We start from the raw sequence: 19,209 nt of genomic DNA on the forward strand, positions 1-19,209 counted from the left end.
AGAAGCTTTTCTTTTGAGTGAGGAATTACAACCCTCTGAGATTTTAGATTTAGAAATGTTAAAAACAATGCAGACACTTACTACAAATGTAGAAAAACAAAAGTGGATAAAGCGAGGAGCAATCCTTGAGAAGGGACTGTACATCTCCAAGGAAAAGAAACCAATTATACCATCTAACTTGTTTAGGTATGCAGCTTTGTTGAGCCATGGGCAGAGCCATGTCTCAACAGGGGGGATGGTGCAGTTAGTGAAGCGAGTGTTTACAACGTATGGATTTACTAATTATACAAAAAAGTTTTGTGCAGCATGCCATGTTTGTAACAAGCATCATGCACAAGGGGCATTGAAGCCTAAGCAAGGGAGTTTCCCCTACACCACCGTATCAGTTTCATACTATTTGTATGGATTTTATAGAACTGAATAAATGTGAGAATAAAAAGTATTGTCTTATAGATGTTTTCCAAATGGGTGGAAGCTTTTCCAACTAAAAATCCAGATGCAGCTACTGTTGCAAAGGTCCTTGTTAAAGAAATCCTACCTAGATTTGGCATACTGGAAAAGATTTATAGTGACAACGGTACACATTTCGTGAACCGAATAGTGCAACTTAGTCGCTATTTCGGGATATCGTTAAAAAATCACTGCGCATACTACCCCCAATCTGCAGAATTAGTAGAGAGGCATAATGGGGTGTTGAAGAATAAGCTTAGGAAATTGATGACTGAGACAAGAAAGTACAGTTTTGTACCTACCATAAATGTAGATGTCCAATAGATATGCAACTGCAGTCATAACATATGGGTTGTCCTGCCTCAGGCAGCCCTCGGTTGGCCAGATTCCAAAGTCTGGGTCCGACGTCGGCTGATGTCGCATTTCTCTCAGACGTCAGAGCGGCTGGAGTACATAAGCATCAGCAGACGCCATCTTCTTCAGTGTTTCTTGCCCCAGATGCCAGGTGCCCTCCAAGGAAGGCTAAAATCAAATTTGTAAAACAAAAATAGGTTTCCAGACAAATAGGTAAGCAATAAACAGATACACCATAACAGATATCCCCAGCTAAGAACAACAGGGAGAGGAGTGGACCCAAGGCATAGAGGGGAAGGAGGGAGGGAAAACCCGACTGCAGTTGCATACCTATCGGACATCTACATTTATGGTAGGTACAAAACTGTACTATGTCCTTCAAGAATGCAACTGCAGTCATAACATATGGGTTGAATACCATAGCTTAGCTGGGGGAGGTGGTATGCTCTAGGAAAAGGATGGTGTAGCTAGCAATCCCTGCAGGACTGCCGAAGCAAAGCCTGCTCTGGATCTGGAAAATAAAGGGAGGTTGTAGTGTTTGGAAAATGTATGCACGGAGCTCCATGTAGCAGCTTCTAGAATATCCTTTGTAGGCACCCCTCTTAAGAAGGCTGTGGAGGTGGCTGTAGCTCTGGTAGAGTGTGGTCTGATATTGGCTGGCACACTTTCCATGGAAGGAATAACAATATCTGATGCAATGTCCAATCCATTTTGAAATTCTCTGTTTGGAAATTGCTTTTCCCTGTACTCCAGGAGCGTAAGCTACAAGTAGCTGATCAGACTTCCTACTGATCTTGGTTCTGTCTAGATAGTAGCGAAGTTGTCTATGTATGTCCAAGGTATGCAACAGTCTTTCCCCTTTGTTTTCAGGATTGGGGAAGAAAGTAGGCAGGTGAATTGCCTGATTTAGAGAGACCCTAGATACCACTTTTGGCAGAAAGGAAGGATTGGTTCATAAGGAGACCCTGTCTCGGTGGAAGATTATGAAGGGTGGTATTGCCATTAGTGCCTGTAATTCTGAAACCCTTCTAGCTGAGGTAATGGCCAGCAGGAAAGCTGTCTTCCAGGACAGAAACTGTAAATCCGCTGAAGCTGCTGGCTCGAAGGGAGGTAGAGTCAATTTTTCCAACACAAAATTGAGATCCCAAGCTGGTACTGGTGCCTTTCTTGGAGATTTTATATTCTTGATCCTTCTAAGAAATTGCCTTAGCAAAGAATGTGAGAACACAGGTGGGTCAGTGTTGTATCTAGCTGAGATAGATAAAGCATGTATTTTTATGGAAGAGTATGAAAGTCACTTATTTAACAATTCTGCCAAGTACTCCAGAATGAGTGGAATGCTCAGTACTGATGCATCTTGACCCTTGTTGGTATTCCAAATGCTGAAACGCTTCCATTTGGCTGAGTAAGCCCTTCTGGTGGATGGTCTGCGGGCTTCTGTGAGTATCCGCTGAACTTCCTTGGAGAGAGATAAATTGAGGTTATTTATGTGATCTTCCAAGCTGTTAGCTGTAGAGTCTGGAGGTTGGGATGAGCTGTCCTGAAGTTGTGTTGAGTCAGCAGTTGAGGCCATTTGGGAAGGGCCCACGGTTTGTTGTGACATATGCTCCATAGTAGTGGGTACCAGTGTTGTCACGGCCAGTTCGGAGCTATTAGGATTCCCTTTGGCTGCTCTGCTTTGATCTTTAGTAACACTGTGGTCATCAGTGGCAGAGGTGAAAATGCATAGATGACTAGGGAGCTCCAGTTGAGAGAGCATCTATCTTCCATGCTTGTGGATGATTTGTCCTTGAGCAGAACTTTTGTAGCTGATGATTGAGTTGGGAGGCAAATAGGTCTACGTCTGGCCTGCCCCATGCAGAGGTTAGTTGTGCAAAGATGTCTGGATGTAACCTCCATTCGTGTGGGTCTAGGAAATTCCTGCTTAGACTGTCCGCCAGAACATTGTCTCTGCCTGGAACAAATTGGGACTGTAGCTGTATGTTTAGACTCGGTGATTTTTCCCAAAGATTCATGGTTAGCTTGCAAAGGGGGTAAGAGTGAGTACCTCCCTGCTTGTTTATGTACCACATCACAGTGGTGTTGTCTGTCCTTATTAGAAGGTGGCCTTTATGAAGTTGATGTCCGAAGGCCTCGATGGCATGCATTACTGCCAGCATTTCTTTTTGGTTGATATGCAGATGTTCTTCTTTTGGATTCCATTGTCCTTGAATACATCTGCCATCCATGTGCGCCCCCCATCCATGGTCCGAGGCGTCTGTGGTAATGGTCTGTGTTGTCTGAGGTTTTCTGAATGGCATGCCTGTATTTGACTGACTTGCTGAGGCCCACCATAGAAATTCCTTTTGAAGACATGGAATGAGTGGGATAATTGCTTCTAGGTTGTTGCTGTGCTGAGACCATAAGCTCTTTAGATACCATTGAAGTTTTCTCATGTGTAGTCTTGATAGTGGGACCAGGAGAATGCAAGATGCCATGAACCCCAGGGCCTGTAGGAATCTCCTTGCAGTCATCTGGGAGAGTTTTGCTAAACTTTTGAAGTAATGAGTTAACTGCTCTTGCTTGTCTTCTGTCAAGTAAGCCATTTGAGAGGCTGTGTCTAGTTTGGCTCCTAAGAAAGTTATTTGCTGGGATGGTAGAAGTCTTGACTTTTGAAAGTTGACTGTGTATCCCAAAGCCTGTAGCAAGTGTATGACATAATTCAAGTTTTTTGTCAAGGTTAGTTCGTTGTCCGCTTGTATGAGGCAATTGTCCAGGTAGGGGTAGATTTGAATCCCCTGGAGTCTGCAATGAGCAATTACTGATGCCAGGCATTTTGTGAATACTCTGGGCGCAGTAGATAAGCCGAAAGGCAATGCTGAGAATTGATAATGCTCTGGCCCTGCAAGAAATCTGAGGTATCTTCTGCAGCTGTGTCTGATAGAGACATGCAGGTATGCCTCCTTGAGGTCCAGAGTAATCAGCCAAGACCCCTTGCCCAGCATGGGAAGGAGCTGCTGTAAGGTCAGCATTTTGAACTTTGGTACTATGAGAAAAGTGTTTAAAGCGGACAAGTCCAGTATCGGTCTCCATTGATTTTGTTTTCTTGGAACAAGGAACAGTCTTGAGTAAAACCCCTAACCTTGTTCTTGTTGAGGCACTTTTTCTATTGCTTTGATCTGAGCCAGCAGAGAAATTTGCTTGATAGCCTCTGCCTTTTGATTGTGGAAGATTTGGCATGCCTTGTTTTCTTGGTAAGGTATGAAAATAGAACCTGTAACCATGATCTATAATGTCCAATATCCATTTGTCTTATCAGTTTGTGCCAATTTTCTGAGAACAGAGATAACTTTCCTCCCAAAGAGGCTTGTTTTGGCTCCTTGGTCGGAGAAGTTAGTCAAGTAATTGAGATTGTCCCTGAGTGACAGGGGAAACCCCTGTGTCACCTCTTTGGTTTGTTGGTTGCCATTGGCGTCCCCTGTAGGATCCTCTATATTGCCCTCTGCCACGGGCACGCCCGTTCTTGCCCCTTTGAAATTTTTCAGGATTTGGGAATGACCAGTTTTTAGAAGGCCAGTTCCTGCTGAACCTGGAGAAAATCTTTGACTGTCTGAACTGGCTTTTTCTTCAATGGTCTTTAACACATCTTTAGCATTATCACCAAAAAGTTTGTTCTTTTCCAAGGGAGCATCCAGTAGCTTTGCCTTAACATGATCCGGTAAGGGTTGCTCTTTTAACCATGCATGTCTATGAATGACCGCTCCTGTCATAGCTGCCCTACATGAAGCTTCCAATGCATCATATCCACACTGCAGAAAATGATTACTAACCTGCTGAGAGTTATGGACAGCCTCCTGCAAAGACTTCCTATCTAAAGGGTCAGGAGAGGCTAATTTTTTCTGTAAATCATCCAACAGGGAATCCTGATACTGAAACATATGAATCAAACAATTGAGAGCTCTCATAGTTAAGGTAGTAGAGGTGTAAACCTTCTTCCCCCATCTCTCTAAGGACCTTGCCTCTGTCGGAAGGCAAAGGATTTTTGGAAATGGTAGCAGAAACCCCCTTAGGCCCCTGGGAAATAGTTTCTAAGTCTACAGCATGGGCCCTAAAGAAAAGAGAATGGGTTTCAGGGACCCTATAGTATCTGTCAGGCTTGACAGGAGCCGGGGGCAGAGAATCAGGGGTAGCACTGGAGTCAGAGTAAAGGTCATCCAACACATCAAGCACAGGAGGAATAGCTAAGGGTCTGTGTTGTGGCTTTTTAAGGAAAGTTCGAAGGCGCTTCCTGGAATCAGAAAATTCCTGACCTTGCCACTGGAAATGCTCCCTCATGGAATGCAAAACTTCCCCAAAAGAAATATCCTCAGGAGGAGAGGCCGAAGGAATGGAGTCCTCTGCATCCGAATCCTCGAAAGTCTGAAAAGGGGGTTCCTGGGATTCGGAAAGCACAGAGTCCCCAGAATCTTCATCTGAAGAAAGGGGGTCAGGTGGTTCAGCCCTGGGCCTCTTATCAGGAGGAGGCTGGGATCCTCTCTCAGGATGGGCCTGGGAGCCTCTGATCACAGAAATTAGATCTGCGGCCAAGGACATAATTTGTGCTTCAGGGTTAGCTGAGGCAAGGTTTTAGCAGAGTGATGCTTGGCCTGGCTTGCAGGCTTGGCCTGGCTTGCAGGCTTAGCACGTGTGTAGGCCTTGATAGACATAGACATGGGAGGCCTGGCAGCCCCACGTGCAGGGGTAACCTTATCCACAGCAATGGTCTCGGGCATTTCCTCGGTTACAGCATCTGGAGGAAAATCAATAATTGGCATCGGTGTGGCCTCTGGTGTCAGAGGTATCTGTAGTGCAGTGTCTTCGGTTCCAAGTGGTGAAATAACCACCTCAGAGGGAACCGGGGCACTCGCGGTAAGTTTTGGCGTTGAGTCGGAGGAAGTCGCGGGCCGAGGAGGTCGGTCCCGGTCTTTCCGTTTTTTAGAAATATGTGTAGCCGGTTGTTCTGACGGCATAATGTAAGCAAACTTTTCGCCAAAAAAGTCTTCAGCGAACTCCGCCCAGCACCTGAGTGTGCGCTTATTGAAGCAAGTACAGGCGACACAGGCCGAGACGTCGTGGTCTGGGCCAAGGCAAGGGAGGCAGTAAGAATGGAAATCCTTATGAGGTATTTGTTTACCACAAGACAATTATTTACTTTTTCAGTTAATTCTGACATCGGCTGAGGCAAGAAAAGGTCCCCAACGGGGTACTTGGCTTTTTTGATGTCTTCACTTTCGAAGAATACAGGAGCTGACCGACCGGCACTTGCGAACTGCTTCTGCTTCGGGCACCGCGCGGCAAGAAAGACGGAAGAAGATGGCGTCGGCTGATGCTTATATACTCCAGCCGCTCTGACGTCGGAGAGAAATGCGACATCAGCCGACGTCGGACCCAGACTTTGGAATCCAGCCGACCGAGGGCTGCCTGAGGCAGGACAACCCATATGTTATGACTGCAGTTGCATTCTTGAAGGACATCTGGGTGCACTGTTTGCCTCTAGCATTGTTGAGCATGAGAACTGTTCCGAATGCAAAGGGACCGACTCCTTTTGAAACTTTGTTTGGGAGGGCATATTATACACCTCAGTGGAAACCTCTCATGTCTGCAGAGCAAGAGGCTGACAGTTCACTTGCAGGGTACATGAGACTATTTTTGAATAACAAACTTTTGCAGTTAAATTCTGTTTCAGATAAAGAGCAACCGAAATCGGAAGCAGCAGTAGCCCCAGGCACCTGGGTCTGGGTGAAGATTGAGAAGAGAAAGAATTGGAGTTCTCCGAAGTGGGAAGGGCCATACCAGGTACTACTGTCGACACCCACTGCAGTCAAGATCGCGGAGCGAGCAGCCTGGATTCATTTGACACACTGTAAATTGGTTAAGAACTTTGAATTGGACAAAAACCTTGTTACTGTTGTACAACGAGAACAGAATGGCCAGGTACAGAGTGAATAGAGACATTGAGCAACCTCAGAAAACTTGCATGATCATTTTGATAGCTATGCTAATTACATTGTTCTTTTTGTTGTGGCCACTCCTTTTTCCTGCCACAGTTGAAAAGTTGAACTGATTAAACGTGATGGGCCAAACAGACTGGCATTCGAACTTTAACACTTAGCAGGCAATTACACGTGTGTATGCTGAGACTTTTAATGTTTCGAACTGCTGGGTCTGCACGGCCATACCAAAAGCATACGGGGGTTTATTGATGGCTGCTATCCCCCTAGGGGTCAATGAGACCTGGGAAAATCTGTTTTTTGACACAGTTGCTATTAAAGCATATGATAAAGTAGCACTGTATTTGCCTGTGACACAAAGGAATTGTATGTTTTTACAAAAATGATACCATACAAGTGGGTTAGAGCAAGTGTAATGTCACTGTACAATATAAATGTTATACAAAAGCGAATGGTCTAGGTGGATCTTGCAGTAAAGATTACGCATTTCTTAAATCTATGCATAAGACTCTTGATCAAGTACAATGTAATCCTGTACTTTTTAAACAGTTATCTGTAATAGAAAGGAAAAAGTTTCATGCAGGGCAGTCATTTCGTAACAAAGTAACAACTAAAGTAGAGGACTTATTTTGTGTGTGGTAAAAAAGCATATAAATGGTTAGCTGAGAATTGGTCTGGCAGTTGTTTTTTGAGATACCTGGTCCCGGCCATACGACACACTGCAGTTTTACCTCAGGGAAGTATTCGAAATACCAGAGAGGTAACCAAAAAGACTTAAAAAACCTGAGAATCCAGTGGGACAGATCGAGGCAGGCTGGAAAGACCATCATGATGTGGGAACCAAACTTGCGCACATGGACTTGAGTGATGCTGTCATACCATGGGAAGGCATATTACCTGCATATGGCGCAGTTAAATCGATTTGGGAGCTGCGAAAACTGTCTAAACTTCTCGAAGTGATGAGTAATGCAACTTTTTCTGCTCTTGAACTGATAACTGATGAACTGAATGCCATGAGAACTGTAGTGCTCCAAAACCGAATGGCTCGACTTCACCCTAGCGGCGAGGGGTGGGACGTGCGCTTTAATCAAAGAAGAATGCTGTGTGTTTATTCCAGATCAGCACGAGATTAATGACCATCTTGAGGTAATTCAGCAAGTGTTGGCCATAACCAAACTTATGGCCCAAACCCTCTGACGGACTTTATCCAGAATTTATTTGGGGGGGTGGGGTTCCATCCTAATGAACATTTTGATTGCCATTGGGGTGGGATTACTCCTAATAGGAGTTTGTGTTTGTTGTGGAATCCCCTGCATGAAGAAATTAATCAAAGAATTTATAGACATATCAGTATGTGAGACTATGTATCAAAGTACTGAATTTGAAGAGCTGCTAGAATGTGAAACTTTCATAAAAGTTTAACTGAATGACTAACTGCAAATCCTGATTGGAAGAGGTTAGGAAAAGAAGCAAACTGTTTATTCTTTTTGAAAACAGAATTAAAAAGTATTAACAGGAGGGAAATACTAGGAAAAATATGTATTAATGTGTGTATGCTTAATGCTAATAGTTAGGAGAATTAACACATTTTTCATTCTATTTTTCATGCACTGTGTTATATATAAATTGAGTTTCATGAGAGACTGAAAAAGATGCTTTTTGAAAACTGCAGTGTGCTTTCTGAAACTTGCAAGATGCCCTCTGACCTGGTAACTGCTAGCACAGCAATATTCATGTTTATGCCTTTTGGAAATGTACTTGAGAAGCAGGTGCTTATCTGCTAGGTCAGGAACGAATGAATGAATACTATATTCTGTAAATGTAATGATTCTAAACAATCAGCTTTGTTCGAAGCATGAGAACATGTACAGCTGCAGAAGCTTAGAGATAATGTAGACAAAGGATTATTAGAGAAATGAACTGTTAGCTTTGTGCTTCAATTAGCCATAGTACCTTGAATGGTAAAGTACAGTTTTGTACCTACCATAAATGTAGATGTTCGAAGATCCACATTGCTGCAGTCCTTACATATGGGTAGTCCGCTGTCCTCGGTCGGCCCGAATACCAAAGTATTAGGCTGACGTCGGTCAAGGCGCTTAAAACTGACATCAGGACGTCAGGGTACAAAAGCGCATGACCGACGTCATTTCCTCAGTCTTTTTTGCCGCATGGTCCGATGCAGAAGCAGCGTTGCAAGTGCCGTTCGGCGTTCTGAAATTTTTCGAATTCGGAGTTTCAGACCGAATCCAAGTTGGCTAAGTACCCCGTTGGGGAATATTTTGGTTTTTTCTTGCCTCAGTATTTTACCGGATGTCAGAAAAAGTGAATAACTGTATTTCTTGTGGGAAACAGATACCGCATAGGCAGAGTTGGGAAGTTTTGAGCAGGCTTCGGATGTTTCAGAGTCTTCAGCTGAAGACTTGCAGGAGTACTCTCCTTATTCTGATTCTGATGCAGATGATTCCACTCCTTCTGCTTCTCCTCCAGAGGATTTTTCTTTTTCAGAGACACTTCATTCTATGAGGGAACATTTTAAATGGGAAGGTCAGGACTTCTCTGATTCTAGGAAAAGGCTTAGGGAGTTTTTGCTGTTACCCCAGCATAGGCCCTTGGCTATACCCCCTGTTCTGGATGTTGTGGAAGATGTGTTTGCAGAGGCTTCACTTAATCCTGATTCTCTGCCTCCTGCTCCTGTTAAACCGGATAGGTATTACAGGGTGCCTGAGGCTCATAAATATCTTTATAAAAGTCCTAGGGCGGACCCAGAAACTATTAGTCAGGGACCTAAGGGTGTCAAGGCCTCTGTTGTAAAAAATCCGGTTCCTCTAGATAAAGAAGCCAGAGCTTTGGATAGATGGGGAAAGAAGGTCTATACATCTTTTACCTTAGCTATGAGGGCTTTGAATTGCCAGTTTCATATGTTGAAATATCAAAACTTTCTTCTTTCTCAATTGAAGTCTAAGGTGGATGCTCTGGCAGAAGGCATTGAGTGTAAAGAATTACAAGATTTGGTGCATGTCTCTGAACCGGTGGGTAAGCATTCATTACAGTGTGGTTTTGATGCTGTGCAGGCCTCGTCTAGGGTGGCTGCCACTGGCTCAGTTCTTCGCAGGCACGCCTGGCTGAAGGATCAGAATTTATCTGACCATGTTAAGACAAGGATTTTGGATGCTCCTTTGCAGTCTGATGTGTTGTTTGGTTCACCTGTAGAGTCAGTCTTGAAGAAAATGGAAGACAAGGCTAAGTCTATGCAGGCTGTTAAAGATTTTTTTGCAAGTTCAGCCTCTGAAGTTTAGTAGGAATTGGCCTGCTAAGGGGTGGACGTATCCTTCTTATGACTCTCAGTCTAGGGGTAGATCTAGACGAGGTAGGGGCAGAGCTCAGAGTTCTTTCAGGCCTAGAACAGGGAGTTCACCTGTGGAATCTTGGGGTGAGGGCAGGGGCCAGTCCTTTCGTAAACAGGCCCAATGACCTACTTTTTCAGCTGCCAGATCCTTCTTGCCTGGCAGCACCTTTGGGAGGAAGGTTAGCTCTCTTCAAGGAAAATTGGATGTTGATTACCCAAGACAAATGGGTATTGGATATCATACACCGGGGTTACAGGTTTTATTTCCATACCTTGCCTCCTTTCAAAGGCATGCCGGACGTTCCTCCTCAGCAAAGACTAGAGGCTCGCAAACAAATTTCTCTACTACTTCAAATAGGGGCCATACAACCGGTCCCTCTGCCAGAAGTGGGCCTAGGATTTTATTCTCGCCTGTTTCTAGTACCAAAGAAAGGAAACACGTGGAGACCAATTTTGGATTTGTCTATCCTCAACACATGTCTGGACATTCCCAAGTTCAAAATGTTGACGTTACAGCAGCTTTTACCTGTGCTGGGCAAAGATCACTGGATGGTGACTCTGGATCTCAAGGAGGCTTACCTTCATGTTCCTATCAGGCCCAGTTGCAGGAAGTATCTGCGTTTTCGGGCTGGGACTTCACATTATCAGTTCTCTGCATTGCCCTTTGGCTTATCTACTGCGCCCAGAGTGTTCACGAAGGTTCTGGCTCCAGTGGTAGCTTTCTTCAGGCTAAGAGGAATACAGATATATCCTTATTTGGACGATTGCCTGATTCTGGCCCAAGAAAAGGACGAACTTCTTCATCATTTACAGTATGTGATGGCAGTGTTAAGATGCCTGGGGTATTCTGTAAACGAAATAAAGTCCAGTCTAGTACCCTCTCAGGACATGTGCTTTCTGGGTGTGAGACTGAATACAGCATCCCAGATGGCCTTTTTGACCCCGGACAAACAAAAGAATCTTTCTCTTTACTTCCACCAGTTGTCTCGTCTGTCCAGGCTGACTGCAAGGACAGTCCTTCAAGCCTTGGGGTTCATGGCATCTTGTATTCTGGTACTTCCCAATGCCAAACTGCATATGAGGAAGCTACAATGGTATCTCAAGAATGTATGGACACAGCACTGCCAAGATTTGGACACTGTCATTCAAATAATACCTTGCATTCAAAGGGAATTTTTGTGGTGGGCTCAGGAATGTCACCTAAACAAGGGACTCTCTGTGACCCGGCCAGAGGCGAGTCAGATTTTAACAGATGCCTCAGACAAAGCTTGGGGAGCTCATCTAAATGGAAAATGGGTACAAGACACGTGGCCTGCCAGACTTCAACATCTACATATCAACTTGAAGGAGATGTTAGCAGTTCAATTTGCATTGATAGCTTTCAAGGATTTACTTCTTCCAGGGCAGGTGTTGATTCAAACAGACAACACAACTGTCATGTGGTACATCAACAAGCAAGGGGGAACGCATTCTTATCCTCTATGCAGACAAGCAATGATTTTGTGGGAGACTGCTCTCAGTTTACAGCTAAATCTTCAGGCAAGGTTTCTGCCAGGAGCACAGAACTCCTTAGCAGATGTGTTGAGCAGACAAATTATGGATCCCCACGAGTGGAAATTGGATCCTCATGTATTTCAGAGATTGACAGTGTTATGGGGAACTCCAGACATAGATCTGTTCGCTTCTCCACAAAATTACCAGCTGCCAAAGTTTTGCACAAAAAGGTTTCATCCCACAGCTTGGAAAGTGGATGCTCTCTCATTCAATTGGAGCAATCTTCATGTGTATGCCTTTCCACCTCTGCCTCTCCTCCCAAGGGTACTGCTGAAGGTCAGACAGGACAAGCCAAACATGATTTTAATAGCTCCAGATTGGCCTCGACAGCACTGGTACCCATTACTGAGAAGTCTGGTACAGGAGCCTCCATGGCCTTTGCCTTCGATTCCTCACCTGCTGTCTCAGGAGAACAGTCATTTACTCAATGTCAAACTTCATTCTCTACATCTGACAGCCTGGCATATTCTGTTTTAAACCCTGGAGGGTCTCAGCTTCCACAACAAGTTTTGAATGTTATTTTGGAGGCCAGAAGGCCTAGTACAAGGAAAGTTTACGCAGATAAATGGAGGAGATTTTTATTTTGGAGTACAACTAAGGACCTTGATGTTTCTAAACCTAATTTAAGTGTTGCTCTTCAATACCTTACTGAGTTATTGGACAAAGGTTTGTCCTTCTCCTCTATAAAGGTTCATGCTGCAGCAATTTCTGCTCACTATGACTGTGACCCACCTTTATTTTCTCAGCCTTTGTTTAAGCAATTCCTTAGAGGGGCAAAGAATATAAGACCCCCACGTAGAGCTCCTACTCCTGCTTGGGATCTCAATTTTGTGTTGGAGAAACTCACTCTACAACCTTTTGAGCCTGCAGCATCGGCAGAGTTGAAATATTTATCATGGAAGACTGCTTTTTTGTTGGCCATTACCTCTGCGAGAAGGGTTTCTGAATTACAGGCCCTTATGGCAGTTGAGCCTTTCTTAATTTTCCACAAGGATAGGGTGTCTTTGCGTACTAACCCTTCTTTTATGCCTAAAGTGGTTTCTAGTGTGGCTTTAAACCAAACTATTCATTTGCCTACTTTTTATGCAAACCCCCAAAATAAAGGGGAAAGGATTTTGCACACCGTGGATATACACAGACAGTTGCGATATTATTTGAGCAGAACTAAAGGGTTCAGCCAGTCTCAGCAGTTGTTTGTTTCTTTTGCTTTGGGTTTTCAGGGCAAACCTGTTTCAAAACAAACTATTTCTAAGTGGATTGGTTTTTGTATTGCTTTCTGTTATTCCCATCATGGTAAGGAGATTCCAGCTGGGATTAGGCCTCATTCCACTAGGGCTACTGCCACTTCTACAGCTTTTTTAAGGGGGGTGGCTACTAAAGATATTTTGGAGGCAGCTACTTGGAGTTCAGTGCATACTTTCTCTAAGCATTACCACCTTCCACTTTACTCTAAATCTAGGGCTGGATTTGCCACTGCAATTTTACAGGGCATGTTGGCAGCTCCTAATGCTTTATAGTGTTGCCATCCTCCCTTACCTCTGCTTTGGGATTCTACCCATATGTAAGGACTGCAGCAATGTGAGATGAACATAGTACAGTTTTGTACCTACCATAAATGTAGATGTTCGAAGATCCACATTGCTGCAGTCCAATTTACCCTCCCTCCTTCCCCTCTGTTGTTGTAGGTGGTGGTATGATTTGTGTTGTACATATTGTAAATATGGTTAGTGCACGGGTGGTTGGTTAGGTTTTGCTGGTTTTTGGCTTTGGCCTTTCTTGTTAGGGCCTTCTGACATCTGGGGCAAGAAAAGACTGAGGAAATGACGTCGGTCATGCGCTTTTGTACCCTGACGTCCTGATGTCAGTTTTAAGTCACCTATTCCCAAGTTGTTTTTGTGTTATGCCTTAGGGGCTTAACTGGTGAAACACTGGAGTGTTACATATTACATGTACTATGTTCTGCAGAGGCTGTATTATGTGAAGCATGCTTGTTTGTGAGGTCTCTGATGTTTAGGTAAGCTTCTTGTGAGGACCTCCGCATATGTAGGTTTATCTGTTGGTTTGGTAGCTGCAGGTGGTGGTGTGTGCATGCTGACAACCTGCTTAATATCAGATTGACTGAATGGTCAGCTAGAGAACCTAAATATTGTTGAAGTAGATGCATCTCATATAATGGATTTGTGGCTAGAAGTGGGTTGTCAGTGTACATTACGCAATTGTTACATTGCCTTAGTCCACTCAGTCAAAATAACTCCGTCCATCTTGACCAGGCTGGCTGGAGAAACTGTGGGAAATTGTCCATCCTTAATGCTAAGTTGACGTAGTCAGAAAACATGGAGAACAGGAAAGAACAAGTAAAGTAGATGGCAGGATAAGTCGACAAAAAATACAAAGGGCTAGTGGATAGGATCTGTGTCGGTACTGGAGAAGCTTCACGGAATGCATCACCGATGGAGCACCAGCACGGTTTGTCTTTTCGGCTTTTCCCCACTAAGGGGTCACCACAGCAGAACTCCGGTCTGTTAATGATTGGCAGTAGAGTTTTACAAAACACAGAGGTGCCAGCTCGACACCCAACCTTCAACAAAAGCACGCCCATTTTCGCACGCATGTCTTTCGAACGCTACCCAACCACAGGGAGGACATGCAGACCACACAGAAGGCACTTCCAAGCCACGTCAAGAATCAAATGGGAGAACCTCTTGCTGTGAGGTAACACCACCGCACTAAGGGAAAACTTGCAGGCAAAAGTGAGTGTCTATAACCAAGAATGCCCACTGCTGCGCTGCAGTGCATGATGCAGATGTGGTGCAATGCAGCAAACAAGCACAAATTAACCACTAAAAAAAAAAAAAAAAAATCAAAACTGAGCCCTGATCCACCAACCTTCAATCATACGAGTTCCAACTGCACACTCCTGCCACTAGGGTGCAGGGGAACCCTCTCCAATAAAAGACTGCCTGGTTTAGTGCTCAAGTTATACAAACAGCTAGATTCAGCAGGTCTGAATCTAGTCTATGCCACAGCAAAGTGCACCAATTTAAGGGGAAAAAAAGCACAACAGCCTTCAGCCAGCAATTCCCAGCTCACAAAAGTAGAAGTTGACCTCTCCTTCCACAACAGTGTACACAAACCTTCTTAATGTAAATAACTGGCCTGAAGCCCCGCGTTCTTAAAACCAAAAAGGCTTAGAACACCTGCAATTTAATCATTCAAACAAGCAGTAAAAACAGAATAACTGGACACTTAAGCAAAGCAATACAAATAAAGTTGGATTAAGCACAAACAGTAAAAGCAGCTGAATAAAAGTACTTTTTTAGGTTAAGTGGGAACAGAGTAAACAAGTCTGAGAAATTAAGGGGGTGGGCCTTCTAAACTGACTTCTGTACTCAGTAGAATGAGCTGATGATATGGGACTGGGAGAAGTGCCCAAACTCAAATTTATCGTTGGGGCGGGCAACTCAAAAGTCAAAGTTTAAAAACACAACTTTGTGGGTGGAAGGGAAAAATAAAATGCAGCCAGAGATCAGAAATATTCAGGCACAGTACAGAAAAACAGGTGAAACAAACACTTCAGCTAAATAGAGATGCTCTAAAAACTCCTCCCACTAATTAACTGATGTTGTTCACGGTTTGCAAAAGAATTTGCTAAGTTTAACCCTAGCCAAGACCTCTCAAAACTCCAAAAGAATTGAAAACTTAAAACAAATGTAATACAAGAGTAAGATACAAAATAGAAGTAACCAAACGTTAAAATGAAAAGCTTTAGTTCAAAATATGCAGTCAGAGATCAGCGATATTCAGGCAGAGTACAGCAAACAGGCCAAAAACACTGAATAAATCCCTAGATCTTTGATTCTGTGGCCTCCTCTGCCGCATGGGTGGCATCTTCCATCTGAATTCCCCCCTCTGCCACTTGGTGAACTGTCTCCATGCGTCTTGAAAAGGATACTGGGATTTTTTGAACCACATTTCCTGACCACCTCAATTCCGAAGGTTCTTTAATGGGGTCAAACATGCACCCACTGCAAAACAGGGTTTTCCCATCTTGATCGCACCTGGATAGCGTGTTTTTCATTCTGGGGCCTAACAAACTTCCATCAAAAGGAGCACAGACAAAGGAAGACTAAGGGCTTCACAAAATATGAAGCCAGTGGTTCTTTCTGCTCTGAAGTCTTGGATCCTAAGTTTTCTGCCTGCTCCAAAGGTTTAGTCGGAGCAGACAGTCAACAGTTTTGTCTGCTCCAAAGATTGTGTAGCAGAAAGACATTTCCCCGCTTTTTTGGGCTTATCCAATTTCTAAAAGCAGAGGAAATAGCCTCAGAAAAAGTGGGTTTTCAATAACCCCTTCAAGGTCAACTTATTTTAACACTATCATCTCTCTGTGATTAAAGGCATGGCAAACGGAACAAGATTCCTGAAGGTGAAGATGCCCCAAACAGTACACACAGTGCGAGTTAGAGGGGCACTTTCTTGCCACACTTCTCACATTTTTTAAAACAAAGAGGCTTGCCTTCTTTTTGAGGCATGTTAAGAGCAATAAACAGTACACTCCCCAATTACAAAACTATACAAAGAAATAAAAATAGGTAGGAGGCCCTCCCCCAAATTAGTGTGTGTGTGTGGGGGGGGGGGATGTCCTCCAACTGAAATGGGCATGAGTTAGAGGTCTCCTAAACCAGACACCAACTAGGAACAGGGAGGAAGAAAACTACCACCTCAATACTAGGAATAACCAACTACAACAGTAGAGATTAAAGGGAAGGGAAAAGGAAGAGCACCCTCTAAGTTAAGCGGATGAGAGCTAGACATCCTCTAACTTAAATGGACTAACTGAAATCGAAAAAAGGGAACTGACAGGAAAAAATACACTAAGGGAAAGCTGAGAGTCAGGAAATCTTCAAGGGGGGATAAAAGTTTAACTCGGACAGGTACGAATAAACTTAGCCCAGAGCTTGCTACAAGATCAGTCTCAGTGCAGCAAACAAGATCTCAGGAAGCTAGAAAACAGCATTGTGGGTAGGGAATGATGTCCGTGAACTTTGTTGAAGACCTCAAGCTTCTGGAAAGGCTGAGACACAGACATCAGCTCCGACCCACCAGTGAGAAATAAAGGCGAGATTGACAACACAGAATGGCTCAATATTCAACAGACTGGTTGGACAGGCCAATTAAACAGGATCCGTTGTTTCCTCTTCAGAACTTTTATGCTCCTAAACAAAGCAGCCAAACTATCAGACAGTGGCTTAAGAAAGTGGTGACAGCATGCCATCTGCAGGTGCCTGGGAAGAGTATCCAGATGTGAAGCATTACTGATGTACAGAGCTTATATAAAGAACAGTTATATAACTAAGCTTGCTGCAACAGTAGACATTCAAATTACTGCAATAGCCTTGGCTATACAGGTTTTATCCTGGCAAGGATATCACAACCAACCAGCTTCCAAACATCAAGGTACCTTTCATGCGCTCAAACTGTCAAGTAACTTAAGCAGCAGAGCTGCCCAAAAGACAAGGTTGGGCTCAAGACATTCAAAGATTTTCTGCAGAAAGACAGGTATGCTGAGCTCTGACGGATAAAGCTAGAAACAAAAATGTCCACATCCAGGCATATAAAGCACACCAAAAACAAGGAAAAGAGTGAGGAAGGGGCTACTGCAGCAGCAGTGATCATTCAAAAATCTACTGCTACAATAAGTTAAGTTGCACAGCAGTACTAAGTTAATCATATTGATCACTTAGCCATATGGGTAGACTGCCCTGATACTTGAATGGAGTCTAGCAGTCCCTGGAGAATGGTCACAGCAAAGCCTCATCTGAACATACAGGACTCAAGCTTATGGTGCTTTGTAGAAGTATGCAGAGAGGACCAGTTAGCCTCCAGAATATTTCTATAATCCAACTTTCCAAAAAAGCTGTACATGAAGCCAATGACAAGGTAGAGTGGGCCTTAACCCTGCCTGGAATAGTTCTGCTATGGTGAGTATAGCAAAACCTAACAGCCTTAAGGCAACCACTTGGAAATGATCTGTTTGAAACAGGTCATTCATTCTTGCCTTCACAAGAACTGAATTGACCCACAGAGTTAGCTGTCGGCATCAAAGGTATGGAGTTTCCTTTTTCCCTCATTTTTAGTTCAGGCAAGAAATCGGGGAGATTGATAGTTTGGCTTAAAGTAAACAAGGATACCACTTTAGACAGAGGACTACTTCTCAATGAAGCCCTGCCTCTTTGGAAAATGAGACAGGGTTGACAAAACATAAGAGGTTGCAGCTTAAGACACCCTTCTTGCAGAGGTCACAATCAGTAAAACTGTTTCATGTTATGATCAAGTTAGTGACATCAGGTGGCTCAAATGGACTAAATGTAGGCTTCTCTAACAAAATTAAGATCCAAAGAGGAGCTTCCAGTTTACTTGGAGGTTTCTTACGCAGCATCGCTTTCAGATACACTAAGCCATAAGAATGTACTGAAAAACGACGATATATAAGCATACTGAAAGGGCCAAAAACTATTGCAGCAGACATCAACTCCAATGCTTTAAGGATCAGTCGAGCTGAAAGAACTCTGAATGATCTTTCTGACCTGAAAACAAATTGTGTTAATCCTCGATTACAGGCAGTCATGGATACCATATTGAACAGGACTCCAATGTCAGAGTTGAGATTTCTTGTAAATTGATGGTAATTCCTAGGCGAGAGCTTAACTGGAATACATTATCTCGCGCTTTGATCATATGATGCCTTGTTGGAGCAGTTATAAGCCAGTCATCCAAATATGTAAATACAAAAAAATCCCTGTAGCTTCAAGTGAGCTGTTACTACTGCCATACATTTGAATACTTTGGGGGCTGTGGTAACACCAAAGGGCAGACCTCTGAACTGGTAGTGACTGGCTCCCTGCTAAAAAGCACAGGTATCTCCTGGAGCACCCATTCATTTTGATATAGTACACATCCTGAAGATCAAGCACATGCAATAGTCCTTTGTGCAGACACAGAGTAGAATGGACTGGACCATAACCATTCAGAACTCGAGTGTACTGGACTACTTTGTTCAGAATACTAAGATCCAAAATTAGTTTCCAGTCCCATTTTCTTTGACACTAAAGAATCTTGAGCAAGTTCCAGTGTTTCTCTGGTATTGGGGGGGGGGGGGGGGCTTTACAGATTAATCTTTCTTACAGCTTATTTCTAGTACTGCTGCTTCCCTCTGACTGGGTGGAATATTGGGTATTTTGGTTACTGTTAAGGGGTGGTAGGGAAAAGGGCATAATACAGCCTCTGGAAATAATCCTCTGCAACCATAAATATTTTGTAATCTCTAGCCAAGCTCTGCGGTGCAAAGATTTTTGACCTGTGACTGCCTTTACAGGTTGACAATCAGGCCTCCTTTCAGGAGCACAGGTATGATCGGTAAGAGATGGTATCCTTAGATCCTTGTTTTTTGTGTACCTCCTCTGTCACATGGACAGCATCTACCATTAGTTCCCCAGAAGCAGAAAGAGGAACTCATCTGCACGTGGATCTTAGAAGAGA

The 19,209-nt window shown here is 43.7% G+C and overlaps 1 protein-coding gene across 1 annotated transcript in view; it reads right to left on the reverse strand.

Moving 5' to 3' along the window:
• The window catches only part of LOC122788732, a 1,291,644-nt gene that overhangs the window by 741,766 nt on the left and 530,669 nt on the right, over nt 1-19,209 (reverse strand). The gene's annotated exons all lie outside the window — the stretch shown is intronic.

This window comes from Protopterus annectens, chromosome 14.part0, assembly GCF_019279795.1.
Source record: "Protopterus annectens isolate FY-2018-M chromosome 14.part0, PAN1.0, whole genome shotgun sequence".
NCBI classification, from domain to species: domain Eukaryota; kingdom Metazoa; phylum Chordata; order Ceratodontiformes; family Protopteridae; genus Protopterus; species Protopterus annectens.